General features: G+C 44.8%; 1 pseudogene; it reads left to right on the top strand.

Annotated features, from left to right (window-relative positions):
- The first annotated feature begins 1,057 nt into the window (after positions 1 to 1,057).
- LOC126590232 (uncharacterized) lies at positions 1,058 to 2,706 on the top strand (annotated as a pseudogene).
- The last annotated feature ends 2,413 nt before the right edge of the window (positions 2,707 to 5,119 follow it).

Here is a 5,119-nt window from a genome sequence, read left to right as displayed (position 1 = left end):
CTTTCAAGATGCTCCTGGTGAATATGTTACCCCCTCTTGTAGGGAGAAATTCATTAGTTGCATTCAACCGAGAGACCTGGCCTGGGGAGTTTGGGGTAATAGATATGACCGAGGTTTGGAGGTGTATCATCCTAACTTTTGTAGCAGGCAGTTAGGATTCAGGCAGGCTATTCCCGTCCCGTTCTTCGATTCTATCCATTGTGGCACTTCATTTCGACTACCAACTCCCTCTGAGGTGATCTTCCGAGCTGCCCGGCGTAATCTTAACGTAATGAACCAGGCTACTTGAAATTCCATCATCCTCAACTTTGAATGTACCTCGCTCTTCTCTTCTTGGTGGGAAGACAGATGGACCAAGAAGTATGAAGGAGACTTGAAAGAGACTCATGACCGCCTTTTCAGTCAACTTTCTCTTAAGTCATACCCCGGCTCGGGCGAGCTTGAAAATTGGAAGGAGATGATCCAAGAGAAGAATCGGTCACTTCTGATAGGTACTTCTCTCTTTATCCTGATTTTGTTTCCCTTCTGAAATCCTTCTAACCTTAATTTCGCTTGACCCTGCAGCCCCAGTGGATGTTGAATCAGAAGCCATTGAGTCCGAGGATGACTCAGCTGATGTTGCAGTTCTCCATGGCGCTGCAGCAGAGGCTGAAAGACAAGAAGCTGAGGAAGGTGTGGATGTTTCGGAATCCTTTGGAGATTCAGGAGCTGAAGAAACACCCGAGGTAATTATTAAAGCACTAAAGCGAAAGAAAGCGGCTGTGATCGAGGCATCAGACCCTGATCCTGTACTTTTACCCAAAACCACACGACCAACTCTTACTAGAAAGAGTAAGAGAGCAAGAACTGTTGCTCCTCCTAAGTCATCAGCCCCATCTGCTCCAGTCCCTGAGGCAGGCAGAAAGAAGCAACAATATTTAAGTAAGTCTCTGTTCTTCTTTGCCAAACTGTTACCTTTCTCCTTTATCTAATTGCTTCTTGTTTTCATTGAAAAACAGGAACTCAAGCATCTAAAAGACCAATCATTGCTTCTAAGGATGAACCATTAAGAGCTGCCATGCTCAAAAAGGCTGAAGAACTGGAAAATACCGTCCTTAAAGAACTCGAGGTATGATTTATATTTTTATCTGCACATCCCTTCTTGCTTTCACAGAACTTAAAATCTGATTATTCGAATCAGGCTGCAAGAGATGAAAAGCTTCTTTCGCCCGAGGCCTCCCTACTATTTGCCCCGAGAAACCAGCCTTTCTCCTCCTCAGATCAACCCTTCAGAGGTACCCTTTTCTTCCTTTTCAACCCTTAAGTAACTCTATAGTTTCTGGACTTAATGCCTGAATCTTTCTTCTTCTTCTATCTGTTTTTAGGCTGGGGCATCTGCCTCTTTTCCTAGTCATGGCCCTCCTATGAAGTTTGTGATTTCTTCTCCTGCCCTGGATGCAACTCCTTCCTCTCAGTTTGACCCTTCTACAGGAGTTATATTGCACTTCGTGGATGAGGGCAGTAACTTGGTGAGCCATTATTCCCGAATTGAATTCCTGACTTAACTCTTACTTATGTTTTCTGCAGCATTCTCCGGTATATGAGCCACCCCTTCCATAAATGGTATCAGATAATGAACCCATAGTCCCTGAGATTCCTGTAACCTCAGAGGTAATAGTCTCACGGGTGCCTGCGTGCCCGATAGTTGATATTGATGAACCTCCCTCTTCTCTTGCTGGTGGTGGAAAGTCTTCCCCTCAACGAGGATTTAATACTCTTCCTGGTGAAACCCCAGGGCTAAGTCAGGTACATTTCTTCTCTTCAAAGCCTTTTTTGCCTCAAACTGTATTCTTGTCTTGACCTGGTCCTTTTGGCTTTTTGCAGCAAGTTCTGAAAGAGACTTCCCCCCTTCGATTGGTCCGTAAGTCAAAATGCTCCCGTCCTCATTTATCTTCTGGAGGTACAGAGATTCCCCCCTCTGGAATTGAGAAGATCAGGCAGACAGAGATTGCCCCCCCAGTTGGCATTGCTCCATTAGAGGGAGCTGCAGTGCAGGATCCTCCTCCTTTTCCATCCCCAAACCCTGCTAAGTTGCCCAAACTTTTTGAAGCACTTGGGCGGCTTGAGACAAGGTTAAGATCCTCAAGACATACTTCAGCGACCTCCAGTTCTTCAGAGCAACAACAAGTCTTCCAAGAATGGGCGAGGAAGGACTTCACTGCATTATTCAGCCTCAAGGCTCTTTGTGATTTAGAAAAGGTCACAATTGAGTCTTTCAAAACTGGTCGGCTATCAAAACCTCAGCACGATTCCTTTCTCTCTTTCTTTGAGAATTTAAGGGCTCTTAGGGAGCAATACCAGAGAGCTGATAGACAAGCTAATTGGACAAGATGCTTTATGGAGAAAGAGTCAAGCATCTCCGCTCAAGTTGATCGGTTGATGGATGAAAGCTTGCGAACAAAAGAAAGGGTTAAAATTGTTACTTCTGAAATCCAAAAGCTGGAGGAACAACTGGTTGCTCTTAAAGCTGAACAAGCAACTCTTCTGGATACCCTCGAAAACCAAATTGAGGGAGTAGAGAAGTCAAACTCGGAGTTAGAGCATACTAGGTGCCAACTTGTAAATAGCCATACTGTTTTGGCCGAACCTAGTAGGATATTTGCCATTATGCAGACATACCATTCTCAAATAGTGACCCTAAGTGAAGATGTTAATTTTTTAGAATAGGATGATTTGTAACTCTTTTCTTATTGGAATGAACATGTGTTTTGTCCCCTGCTCTACTCTTGGTATTGTTTGAATTGACTTCGAGCAACTTTTCCCCTCCTGATTATTTTCTTCTATCTTCTACTTCCTTCATTAGCAACAATCTTAGGGCTTGATCTTGATTCCTTGGTTCCCTTTATGGTACTTTTATTCATGCAGGGGTGTTAGGACAACCCGAGATCTTTTCTTTCCTCTGCTGTACCAGCTGGTGACCCCGGCTCCTCTTTTTAAATGAGGTTGATCATACTTATAGGAGCCTCCGGGAAAGGGTTTGTATCCACCATCATACTGGCTTGGGGCTTGTCAAGTAACAACTTTCCCTTCACTATCAGGTCTTGTATCCAATCTCTAAACTGGACACAATTGACTATGGAATGGTTGAAGGTATAGTGTAGCTTACAATACTTCTTCCCTCTGAGTTCTTCTGGTTTGGGCATCTTTTTGGTATTGTCGGGCAAAATTACTCTTGCCCGTACCAGTTCTTCATAGATCTCAGGTGCCTTGGCCAGATCGAACGGATAACTCTGGTACTTGGGTGGTTTTATGGGGACGAAACCACCATCGTTCATTACGACCTTCTGATCTTTGACAGGTTAGACTAGCCCTTTTACCGTCAGTGGTTTGAAAGGTGTGGTCATTTCAGCGGCACATACGTCAATGTTTTCTTCATCATGGCCACCCTCATGCTCTGACCTGGTTTCTCCTACTTCCACACGATGAATTGCAGCTTTGTTTTTGTAGAAGGGATGGACCTTGGAAGTGTACTTCACATGTTGCTCTTCTTGCAACAGCCTCTCATACTTAGTGGCAGCAATTACCAATTCTTGTAGCTCGTTGAACTGTGTATCATAAAATCTCTTTCTCAAAGGTAATTTTAGAGCCCTTTGAGCAATTAATATGAGATGCGCTTGGTTGACGGGGAATTGGCATCTCATCCTTGTTTTCCTTAACCTCATCATGAAGTCCTCAGTAGATTCATGATCGTATTGTTTGACTTCAACAAGGTCATTGATAGTCAATTCTGGCTCTATTCTGTAAAACTGTTCGTGGAAAGCCATCTCCATTTGCCCCCAGTTGGCAATAGAGTTAGGGGGTAATAGAGAGTACCACTGAGATGCTAAACCCGCCAATGAATTCCCAAACAACCTCAATTTATAATTTGGGTTGCCCTCATATGCCACACAATGATTGGAGAATTTGAAAATGTGGTCTCTGGAGGACACGCTACTGTCTTCACCTGTGAACGTCGGGAATGCAGGCATCTTGAAGTTAAGAGGGAATGGATTTAGCTCGTCAATATATTCAGGATAAGGCTTTTGGTAAGTGACCCTGAACACTGGGCGGGCCTGCGGTTGAGCATTTTGAGCTACTGTCATTCTTAGCTCAGCTAATTCTTCCCTCAGCTGCTGAGTAGCTGAATTATCATCATGACCGATGAGAGCAGTGTCGATCTTTGGGCTCCAGTCGTTGCCCGTACATGCTTCTCTCCTTGGTTCGAGCTTCCTCCAGTTAGTTCCCCCTCCCTTATTAGCCAACGGGGGTGGCTTGTAAGGCGGAGGTTTATCTGAAGTAGTGGTGCACTCATTTCTGCTAGTCTCCCCTATCATTACAGGCATTCCATACTTCGTTCTCTCTTGCTCGCTCTGCCTCCTATTATTAAATGATAATAATGGAAAGCTGGGAGGCTCTTTTTCCAGAACTAGCTCTATCACAGGTTGACTTCCTTCAGGAACCACTTTATTCTTTCCTTTATCCTTTTCTTCTTCTAATAGTGGGAATAAGGGAATGATTGGTTCACTTCTCATGGTGACTTGGCTCATCCCACTTTCCTGAGCCCCTTTTGGAGTAGAAAACTCCAGATCAAGTCTTCTCTGTAGATTCCCTGTTAATGTACAGAGCCTACTCACTTCTCCCTTGGTTTCCAAGGAGATTCTTTCCATGCTTTTTAGTACTTGGATCATAGTAGCTTGTAGTTCACTAGTTCCCTTCCCTTCCGATCTCTCAGATGAAGTTGGGCTTTCTAGGACCACTTGTCCTGATGGGGAAGAAGGATCTCCTGATTGATCTGCCATTTGTAGGAGAAAAGGGTGAGAGAAACCCTTTGTCGGGTAAGATCACAAAGTGCTTCGAATCCCACCGGGCGTGCCAAAACTATATTCGCGTCAGGAATTTCCGTCAGGGACGTTTCCTGGCCGACGAGCGCACAGCTCCCTAGGAGGTTGGCATCGGTTGAGGGCTGCTGTCGGGCTTCTACTTTTCTGTCGGGCTTCGTCGGGCAAGTCTTATTGGGCAAGACTCTTCGGGCAAGGCTCGTCGGGCAAGGTTGAAAGAGAAGGACAAAGTTAACTTTGAGAGGTGCCTTTGAGGCTTCCCA

The sequence above is a fragment of the Malus sylvestris genome, chromosome 11 (assembly GCF_916048215.2).
Source record: "Malus sylvestris chromosome 11, drMalSylv7.2, whole genome shotgun sequence".
NCBI lineage: Eukaryota > Viridiplantae > Streptophyta > Magnoliopsida > Rosales > Rosaceae > Malus > Malus sylvestris.
Note: the sequence above shows the minus strand (reverse complement) of the source record. Positions and strands in the feature narration are given on the sequence as shown.